The following is an 11,671-nucleotide window of genomic DNA, read 5'->3' as shown; positions in this document are numbered from 1 at the left end:
ATCAGCGACTTAAAGCGGGACTGCGGCGGGCATTCTGACACGGGGGGGGGGGGGGGGGGGGAACTGATTGACATCCCCAGTGACACCAATACAGTGATCATTGCTAATAAAAAGCACTGACACTGTACTAATGGCACTGAGCAGGGAGGGGTTAACATCTGGGGTGATCAAAGGAGTAACTGTGTGTGTTTTACTAGGGAGACATGCTGCTGTGTATTTCTCTGCTGTGCGGAGAGATACAAAGCAGCATGTCCTTGCTGGCAGGAGAGAGACCTGTGTTTACACATAGATCTCTCCCCTGTTAGCTTTCCCCAACGATCACTGAGTGTTGGCGGGGAATCTACGGCCGGGACGTAGTGATAGACATCTCTACCCGCCAACAGCGCCAATGCAAATCACATATATATATGGGTGTGTGTGTATGTACAGTATATATATGATTTTGCGCAACCCTGCCGCCCTGCAGCAGTACTTCTATAGGGCGGAGGCAGGGGCGGACTGACAACTCATGGGGTCCCCGGGCAATAGGGGATCATGGGGCCCCTGTGTCCTTGCCTAAACTCAAAAAAGCCAATGAAAAAGGTACCAGGGGCATCTCATGGGGCCCCCTACTGACCCCAGGCCCTCGTGCAGTGCCCGAGTTTCCAAATGGTCAGTCCGCCCCTGGGCGGAGGGCAACGTCCTGTGTGCATGAGGCCTGAGAGCTGATTCACACATGTGCAGTGCAGATTGAAGCTCAGGTTTCAGTTAATTGGCACAGTATTTGTTCAGCGGTTCATGTCAGCTTTACATCAGGTTCAGGACAGGATTAGCTTTCAGGATTATCCCGTTCACACGTATGCGGTTTAGAAAGGTTCGCATAGAAGTCAATAGCCTGTAATCCACACCTAAACCTGAAGTCACTGCTCAGAAATCGGACAGGACTCTTTTTCAATCCGTACCGCCAGTGCACTGGACATATGTGAACAGGCACCATAGGAAGCAATGTTATTTGACATGTCATGCAGATCGGATGCGGTTCAAACCGCAGTCAATCCGCATATATGTGATCGGACACTATGGCCGCTTTCACACCGATCCATTTTTCTTCTGCTTTTGCATTAAAAAATGTAATCCCATGGAGCTCTTCACACTGAGCCATTGCGGGTCCACTGCATTTTGCAAAGTCCTGCTTGCTGCATTTTTTGATGCAGTAAAAAAAAAAAAAATCGCACCAAAAATGTGCTTACCCATTGAAATCAATGCAAAACCCATGGTGCATTTTTGTTGCGGTTTTTGAGTCACATGGCATGTTAATAATGCACCGCAAACGCATTTTTGCCATGGACCAGTGTGAGAATAGCCTAAGGGTTGTGTTTAAGGGGGGTTGACAGTTAAGTTTAGGACGGGGATACTTTACATGACGTCATTTTGTTCATTTTTTTTACTTTTACAAACAATACATTGGTAGGAAATTACTGAGACTAGAACATACACAATCTGGAGCAGCAGTGCATGGCAACCAATCAGCTTCTGTCGTTCATTTCCAAAGCTAAAATAAACGATCCGGAGATAGAAGCCGATTGATCACCGTGGATAGCCATTCCAGATCCCATCTGCTCCAATTTTAGCAATTTTCCCCATTCTTTAATTTAGACTCAATCCTTCTTCTTCTTTTTTTTTTTTAATATTACCTAATATATTTGTGCAGCTCCAACAAAAAAAATTGTCACTTTTACAAGAACTACCCCCAATTTTACCCACAGTGGCTACACAACCTGATTTTTTTAATAACATTTTTATTATGAAGAATTTTTATCTTGAAGAATGGAGGAGCTGGAGCACACAGGGGTTGATTTACTAAAGACAAATAGACTGTGCACTCTGCAAAGTGCAGTTGCTCCAGAGCTTATGGGATGAAGCTTCACATTGCAAAGAATACCCAATCACATGCAAGGAAAATGTAAACAAAAAAAAATTATTTTTGCTTGCATGTGATTGGATGATGGAAGTCAGCAGAGCTTCTGCTCATCTACTAAGCTGTGGAGCAACTGTTCTTGCAGAGTGCACAGTCTATTTGCCTTTAGTAAATCCACCCCATTGCATCCAAGACAAAGGAGAAACCATGAAGACTCTCCACAGTCAGCCTCCATTGTAGGTGGACTAAACCTTTCAAATATCTCTGACCAAAGAAAAGTTTAGGAAAGAAGAATTTATTTCACATTAATTTATTATTTAACCACATGACGTCCAGCCACTGTAGAAATACGTTGGCAGGGCGGTGCGGCTGGGCAAAACCATGTTTTAAAACGTGTGTTTTCAAAACAGGTAGGGGGCGCGCGCGAGGCGCGCCACTGCCCTACCTGTCCCGCCGATCACGGCCACGGATGTCAGTTGCCGGGTCACAGCCGATCGTTACCGGCTGTGTCCCGCCGATTAGCAGCAATCACTGGCAGAGAGCAGGCCTGCTGTAGCTCTGCTCTCTGTCAGTTCCCTGACAGCTCCTGACAGGCTGATCGGGAGAGAAGAGTTTATCTCTCCCGATCAACGCGGTGTCCCCGTGCAGTACACACTCCCACCCCCTAGTAAAACACTCCCCTCACACAGTTAACCCTTTCACTGAATAATAAAGTTAACCCCTTCCTCCCCAGTGCCATTAGTACAGTGTCAGTGTTTTTTTTTTTTTGATCACTGTATTGGTGTCACTGGGGACGTCAGTGACCCCAAGTCAGTTCCCCCCCCAGTGTCTGAATGTCCGCCGCAGTCCCGCCATAAGTCGCTGGTCGCTGCCATAAGTCCCTGATTGCCGCCATAAGTCACTGATCGCCGCCATAAGTCACTGATCGCCGCCATAAGTCGCTGAACGCCACCATTATTAGTATAAAAAAAATTAAAAATCCCAGTATCTTTCCCACCATTTGTAAACGCTATAACTTTCACGTAAACCAATTAATTTACACGTATTGGGTTTTTTTTAGCAAAGACATGTTGCAGAATGCATTTTGGCAGAAATTTATGACTAAATTTGATTTTTACATTTTTTTTTACTGGACATGTTTTATAGCAAAAAGTCCAAAATATTGTTTTTTTCCTCAAAATTGTCAGGCTTTTTTTTTTTACAGCGCAAATAAATAAAAAAACGCATAGGCGATCAAATACCACCAAAAGAAAGCTCAATTTGTGGGAAAAAAAGGATGTAAATTTCATTTATGTACCATATTTCATGACCGCGCAATTGTCCGTTAAACTAGCGCAGCGCTGTATAGCAAAAAAATGGCGTAAATTGCAGTATCTATACCATAGTTTGTAGACGCTATAACTTCCACACAAAGCAATCAATATACACTTATTGGGATTTTTTTTTACCAAAAACATGGAGCAGAATACATTTTGGCCTAAATTTATAACCAACTTTGAGTTTACTATATATTTTTTTATAGCTGAAAGTAAAAAATATCGTTTTTCTTCAAAATGTTTTTTTGTTTATAGCGTGAAAAATAAAAAGCGCACAGGTGATCAAATACTACCGAAAGAAAGCTCTATTTGTGTGAAAAAAAGGACGTAAATTTTGTTTGGGTGCAGCGTTGCATGACCGCGCAATTATCAGTTGAATTAGTGCAGCGCCGAGTAGCAAAAAGAGGCCTGGTCATTAAGGGGGGTAAATCCTCAGGAGGGCAAGTGGTTAAAACTCATCAGGAAAAATTAGGGATGCACCGATACCTGTTTTTTACTGGCAATTTTGAGCACCAATAATTGTGCTCAAGTACTCTCCGATACCGAAACCTTTGCAGTGCGATTGGAACCCATTCAAAATGAATGGGCTCAAACCACAGTGCAAAGAATTGCACGTGATTTGAAAAGGAATGCGGGTTCGAATCCAGTCTGATTCAGATACGGTTTCCCGCACCGCTCCTCTGTGAACCCAGGCTGAAGTCACCATGACAAGCCTGGGATCACACAAGAGCGGTGTGGGAAACCGCATGTGATTTGGACAGGAATCGCACCGCATGCTTCTTCAAATCGCATGCCATTCCTTGCAGTGCGATTTTAGCCCATTCATTTTGTATGGTTTCAAAGGTATCGGTTTTAGGTATGGGAGCATTTCCATGAGTACAAGTACTTGTGCAAATGCTTAGTATCAGCGCAGCTCTAGCAAAAATTATATGGGAACATATTTTTGCCCACAATTAGAAGCACAGTGGCTTAATGGCTGGCAATTCTGCTTTGCAGCACTAGGGTCATTGGTTTGAATCTGAACCACGACACGACCTGCATGGAGTTTGCATGTCCTCCCTGTGCTTGCATGGGTTTCCTCTGGATAAACCAGTTTCCTCTCACATGCCATTTTCATGCTGATAGGTTAATTGGCTCCCATCTAAATTGTCTCTAGCACATGTATGTATGTGAGATTTGGACCTTATATTGTAAGCTCCTTGAGGGCAGGGACTGATGTCAATGAACAGTATGTAAAGTGCATACCTGTAATAAATATTAGAATACGTCTCTTCATACTTTGATAGGTAAAGAACTGTGGTCCTGGAGGACCAGGGGCAGACATACCATTGGTGCATGTTGTGTGGCTACACAAAGAACCTGGTAGGACTTGTAGGCCCAGTGCACTAGATTGGTACTGAGACCCCTCCAGGTGTCATGTACACTTACTTCTATCTAGCACTATCTAAGTCAGACTTTCTCAACCTTTTGAACACAGAGGAACCCATGAAATAGTTTTCCAGTCTGAAGGAACCCCTGCTAAAAATGACTATATCCACAGCTCATGATACATTAGTGTGATGGTCGGAGGGAAGAATGCTCCTTACACTCGTGGTCATTGGGAAGAATTCTCCCCTTACAGATAGCTAAAAAGATCAATGGTGTCAGTGGGAATTTATCCGAAAAGCAGAAATTAGTAATTGTCCAAGGAACCCCAAGCAACCTCTTGAAGAACTTTATGATTCCATGGAACCCTGGTTGAGAAACCCTGATTTCAGTGTTTTACGTGGCCAGCAGTCGAATGTAGAGAAGGCTCAAAAATTGGTCATGTCCAGGGGTCTTACGGTAAATGCGTCCCTCTGTAAGGACAAGAACCTCACTTGTGTCTCTCTTTTCTCAGAACCTCCTCAGGTGACGCTTTCTCTAATCAAAGATCCAGTCCCCACCCTGATCTGCCGCACTGATCGCTACTATCCTCTAGATGTGGAGGTGGACTGGCTGCTGAATGGGGTGCTGCTGACAGACATTACCCCGGTCACCTCCAGCCATCGCAAGAACAGCGATGGGACATACAGTCTGAGCAACCAGCTGCAGGTGTCCATCCCTTCATCTGGAGCCCCTCCTGACAAATACAGTTGTGTTGTGTCACATGTGTCCATCGAGGAACCCATCCAGGTCGAGATCACCGTCTCCCCACCAGGTACCTTCATCGTGTTCTTTATCCAAATGTCTGTTAGGAGGGATATAGATAATATGATTTGGCCAGGACTTAAATGCACCCTGCCACCTTGCACGCCATAGTCCTCTCCTTTCTGGGAGAGTCTACTTGTGGTCTGTGCTGGTCCAGCTCCTCCACCCATCCCCTTTATACATACGTGTACATTTATGTAGCTGCTAGGGCAGTAGTGGATGGAAATACTATAGTGTCACTTGAGTGACAGTTGAGTCTGGTGGGGCTGCTGACATTAAATTCAAAATGGCAGCACTCTCCAGCAGTCTCAGGGCTTTTGTACAAATACAACATACAAAAAGTACATAGAATGCACATGTAATCTTATAGAAAGATTGTTGTTGAATGGTCTGGTTACACGGTCTCTTTAAAGCGACCCTATCATGAATTGTAAAATTTTCCAAACAAATACCCCGCAAAAGAAGACCATAAATGCTGCCCTTGCCATCAAACACTCCTCCAAAGGCCTCCAAAGTTTGCTGGGAAACATATTTCTGGGGATGTTGATATCCAGTATCTCCTAATATGCTCCGAGATTCCTCCCGACGACCGCATCAATAAAGGACACAGTGGATTTTGGTAGGACCAAGGCCACCATTGGAAATCATGAGGCCCGGTACAGTCTATCTGACAGGCAGCGCCAGAACAAGGTCATCTAGTGCCCAGGGCTAAGATGCCAAACAGCACCTCTCTCCCAAAAAGGTATGAGTATTGTGTGCCAACCAAAATCCCCTCCCTCATCCCCCAAAATTAGAGCGCTAATCTTCACATTTACCCCCTAAGCATAAATTGCCTTTGCAAGACAAAATTCTCCCCAAGCAAAAATTCCCCCTTTTCCAGTACAAATTCCCCCATCCCAACTCAAGTCTTCTCTCTCCTCAAATTCCTCATCCTAGCACAAATCCACTACCCCTCAGATTTCCCCTCCGAGCATAAATCCCTCTCTGCCTGCACAAATTCCCTCTCCTGGCACTAAACCTCACCTCCTCAAATTTCCCTTCCTAGCACAAATCTCGCCAATCATCCCTACTAGTACAACCCCCCCCCCCCCAAATCCTCCTTCTTAACATAAATTCACCCTCCTAATACAATTTCCCCCTCCAAATCACCTTTTCTAGCACAATCCCCAAATCCCCACTGCACCCAGGGCAGCCACCCCTGTTGTCCACCCCTTGTCCCGGCCCTACTGGCAGGCATCCCACCCATTTATAGGGTCCTAAGAATCAACTCACCTTACTTCGGTGAACATAGCAGGCATAGAGTTAGCAGCAACATTCCATACAGATAAGGGTGTGAACCCCCTTGCCAGATATTCCGTCTCAGACAGCTCTCAGTAGCCCATGGTGCTCCTGATCCACCTCCTTATTGCCCATCATCAGTAGGGTGGCAACAGGATAGCCACTCCAAGCCCTCATCTACATTAAAATGTATCTTGCTTCCAAGCTGGACCCAGCTCCTCTGCTGTCCTGATGAGGCCTGGGGTCCAGTTGCCTTTACCCTCTATCGGCAGCCCTAGGAAGAACCACTATGTGCAGCAAGGGTACTGGAGATCAACACTCCATTGGACTTCAAGGGACCATTCCTATTGAATGGAGCAGCGTTTGGTGGCATAGACAGGGTCGCTTTATAAGAAACCTCTACCAAAGAAGCATAAAGGCTGCCATGGTTGATCGTCACTTCTTTAAATGCCTGTATTCTGTTTTAAAGAAAAAGTCCAACACAGAAAACATCCATTCTGTTGATTAATAACTAAAAATGAATACCTTTCTTCCTCTGCACAGAACCTGCGCTGCTATTCCAGATCATTGGCTATACTTCCTCATTCATCTTATTGGCCGTTATCCTCAAAGCCATCTATATGTTTGCAAGGACAGTTCCTCATGGGGTGGGGAAGGAAAAAAAATTATCTTGACTTTCGTCCTGTGCTGAACAGAAGGACTACATGGAGTTTACAGAAATGTTCTATTGGTAACGATTAGATGTCACATGCATGATTGGTTTTGCATGGGGAGACAGTCTGGAGGATGTAAATGATCTTTCAAATTTTTATCTTTTGTAAGGTGTAGAACCCAATAACAGGGGCGCTATTAGGATGTTGGTAAGGGGTGATCATTTTAGGACCAAGTAACATTGTCACCTATGTGAGCTATATGAAAGGTATGTCACTGGCTCCATGTGAGAACACTAGGCCTATCAAACCAGAAGCACTGGGCCAGCCCATCCGAAGCACTGAGCCAATCCAACAGAAGCACTGAGCCAATCCAACCAGAAGCACTGGGCCAGCCCATCCAAAGCTCTGAGCCAATCCAACAGAAGCACTGAGCCAATGCAACCAGTAGCACTGCGCCAATCCAACCGAAATACTGGGCCAATCAAACTGGAAGTCGATTTCCCCGTGTAAGCTATGAATCCACCAATTCGCAGCTTACACAAGGCTTTCCTTTTACTTCCGAGGACTAGAGCTGTGGGGGAGCATAAAGGAAGGTATGTAATGCATCTTTTGGCGTCAGCATTAAAGCCAACATGTTGCTTTGCCTTGCATGCCTTGCCTTGTTTTCTTCCCGTTTCAAGTTTATGTAATGCCTACATACACATACTGCATATGGTGCTTTTACAGAGTCATGGATTGGTCACGCCTTAGGACTCATGCACATGGATGTTTGCAGGCACAACCTTTCTCAAACGTTTTAACACAGAGAAACCCTTGAAACAATTTTCCAGGCTCAGACAACCCCTACTAATACTTACTATAGCTACAAGTCAATGCATATTAGTTTGATGGTTGCTGGGAATAATGCTCCTTACATTTTTGGCCATTGAAAAAGGTGTCCCTTACATAGGTGGTCTTTGGGAGAAGTGCTCCTTACATTAGTGGTCAGTGAGAAGAATGCCCCTTACATTGGTGATCAGTGAGAAGAATGCCCCTTACATTGGTGATCAGTGAGAAGAATGTCCCTTACATAGGTGATCCGTGAGAAGAATGCCCCTTACATTGGTGTCAGTGGAAAGAATGTCCCTTACATTGGTGGTCAGTGGGAAGAATGCCCGTTACATTGGTGGTCAGTGAGAAGAATGGCCCTTATATTGGAGGTCAGTGAGAAGAATGTCCCTTACATTGAGGGTCAGTGGGAAGAATGTCCCTTACATTGGTGATCAGTGGGAAGAATGTCCCTTACATTGGTGATCAGTGAGAAGAATGTCCCTTACATTGGGGGTCAGTGGGAAGAATGTCCCTTACATTGGAGGTCAGTGGGAAGAATGTCCCTTACATTGGTGGTCAGTGAGAAGAATGCCCGTTACATTGGGGGTCAGTGGGAAGAATGTCCCTTACATTGGTGGTCAGTGAGAAGAATGCCCGTTACATTGGTGGTCAGTGAGAAGAATGCGCGTTATATTGGTGGTCATTGGGAAGAATGTCCCTTACATTGGTGGTCAGTGGGAAGAATGCTCCTTACATTGGTGGTTAGTGGGAAGAATGTCCCTTACATCGGAGGTCAGTGGGAAGAATGCCCCTTACATTGGTGGTCAGTGGGAAGAATTCCCCTTACATTGGTGATCAGTGGGAAGAATGTCCCTTACATTGGGGGTCAGTGGGAGGAATGTCCCTTACATTGGTGGTCAGTGGGAAGAATTCCCCTTATATTGGTGGTCAGTGGGAAAAATTCCCCTTACCTTGGTGGTTAATAGGAAGAATGCCCCTAACATTTGTAGAAGGATCACCTCTTACAGTTCTCTAAAAAGATCATTGTTTTCAGTGGTTACTCATCTAAAAGGCAAAAGTTGCTCTTAGGCCTGGTTCACACCAATGCATTGTGCTTTTTGTCCGTTTTGCAGTGCATTTTGCATGCCTGTTTTTGCCGCATTTTTACCACATTTTGCATTTTTTTCAGGGGTTTTTTTTTTGGTTAAAGTGGGAAATTTTTTATTGCTGGCCAGAATAAAATGTAAAATGCGGCAAAAACACAACAGAAACACGGCAAAACGCACTACATGCATTTCAGCAGCTTCTCTATTGAACTCTATTGTAGCAAAAAGCTGCTTCTTGCGTTTAAAAAAGTCCCTGACCTTTTTCCAAAAATGCAGCAGCAAGCATACAGTAGATGTGAACATGTCCCATAGGAAACCATGGTAAATGGACTGTATTGCGTTTCTGCAAAAAGCACTAGAAATTGCATTGGTGTGATCCAAGCTTTAGAGTAAAATGCCAGCCTGGGGAGCCACAGGGGTCAATTATGAGCTTGTACTCATCTAAATGCTTATGCTCTTTTGCAGGGATATTTACCTGCATCTTCTTCATTTTAGAAATACGTCATGGGCTGATCCATAAAAAAGCATCAACAGTTACCTGAGTACAAGTGCATGCAGCATTCACTTCTATGGCCGGCTGTACCAGGTGTGGGAAAACGTTGAGAATTTAACAGTAGAGGACATTGGTGCCTGCAAACGTCCATGTGCATGTGTCCTTGTACTCTATTGTCCCTATTCTAATGTCATAAAGACGCAATCAGTGCTCTCCAACACGTATGCATATGCAGGTTTAGCTAGTAGTAGCCAGTTACATTCAACTGGACTTGTTCTTTAATGTTTCGCTTCCTATCCAGTAGCTTCCTCAGCTCTTCTGAGTGCCAGGGGTATATCCCGGAATTTACAGCCTGTCCTGATGATATGTTCCCAACAATCAACTGAGGAAGGTGTTTGGATGGGTGGAAAAAGTCTTCAATACTACAGTCCACTTGAATGTGACTTATTACCACTAGCTATACCATGACCTGGATAAATGAGAACCCTCACGGACATATGGAGGAACACACTTTTTAAGGGGTGTTACTGCATGTATTATGTGTTGTATGTATTTAATTTAATTTTATTTTGTACATTCATGAGGGAAATCTACATTTTTGGAATGCATTTACAAATATATGTAAAAATATATGTTAAAATTACTTTTTTATATGTTACCAAAAAAATCGGAAGAATATATTTTAAAAATATATATTTTAAAAAATATGGTTGTATTTAAATATATTCTTCAGATTTTTTTTTAACATATAAAAAAGTAATTTTAACATATATTTTTAAATATATTTGTAAATGCATATATATACATATATTTTGAAATATTGAAACACTGTGTGCTTTTTACTGTATATGGCAGGACTAACCATGTCTGAGCTGCTTCAAACTTCTGACTCTGTGCAGGATAAGTGCCTCCAAATGTTATTTTTCATGTTGTTATCCTAAAGATTGATGGACGTTTTTAACTATTTCGATTGTACAAATCTTTTGTTCAATAAAGTTGTGACAATATGAAAAGTTGTATATGTTTTTGTTTGGACCGAGCATCTGATATATTTTTTCATATTACACATGTATGGTTAATAACGTGTAGCATAGATGATTATTACATCTGACAGAGATCATAGTACTTGCCCTGTACCACAATACAGTGTGTGCATGCACGTGCTTTAGCACTCAAACCATAGGCCTAGAATCGTATTCAGCCAGGAGCTCACATGCTGCAGTCACTGAGTGGCCTGCATGCTTAAAGATATTACACCCAATCCCAGTTTTGGCACCAGAAGGCCTATTTACAGATCAAAACTGTTTTAGAAAATTGCTAGATGGTCTTCAACTACTTACCCTGTGACCTGAGTACCCAATCCTGTTGTGTTTACTAGTTGTAGACCAGGCTTGTTTCCTGACCATGGCTTTCTCTTTTTTACCATTTTCTGACCTTGTTTGTCTTCGTCCTCTCTACCACTTGCTGATCCAGCTTTTGTCCTGACCATTTTTTTTTCTTTTTTATCTGATGTTGACCTGGCTTGTCTCATGACCATGGGTTGTACCTCTGTACCATTTGCTGATCTAGCTTGTCTCCGGACCATGGCTTGTCTCTATCTACCACTTGCTGAACTGGCTTGTCTCCAGACCATGGCTTGTTCCTGTCTAACATTCACTATATAATCTGAGAAATGTTTGAAGATTTTGCTTTCCTTTGAATGACTTCATGAATATTTGGTTGTAGTCGCACTGTTTCTGAGAACTGCTGTACATCTGTGTTGCATGGAGTCACCCAACTTCTGGCCCCTGTGATCAGGTATTCCAGCCCAGGATGATTGGACGACATTCCACAGTTCTTCTCTATTTCTTGGTTTTGCCTCAGAAACGGCATTTTTGATGTCACCCCACAAGTTTTCTATTGGATGAAGATCCGGGGATTGGGCTGGCCACTCCATAACGTCCAGCTTG

At 43.6% G+C, this 11,671-nt stretch overlaps 1 long non-coding RNA gene across 1 annotated transcript; it reads left to right on the top strand.

Annotated features, from left to right (window-relative positions):
• Positions 1–5,096: 5,096 nt before the first annotated feature.
• On the top strand, positions 5,097–10,735 carry LOC149435344 (uncharacterized). Its single transcript, XR_016308509.1, has 2 exons — positions 5,097–5,392; positions 7,204–10,735. It is a non-coding gene; the product is annotated as an uncharacterized LOC149435344 (long non-coding RNA).
• The last annotated feature ends 936 nt before the right edge of the window (positions 10,736–11,671 follow it).

The sequence above is a fragment of the Staurois parvus genome, unplaced genomic scaffold (assembly GCF_062004578.1).
Source record: "Staurois parvus isolate SC_StPar_1 unplaced genomic scaffold, SC_StPar_1.0 ptg001533l, whole genome shotgun sequence".
Classification (NCBI taxonomy): domain Eukaryota; kingdom Metazoa; phylum Chordata; class Amphibia; order Anura; family Ranidae; genus Staurois; species Staurois parvus.
This window is presented reverse-complemented; position numbering and strand designations above follow the sequence as displayed.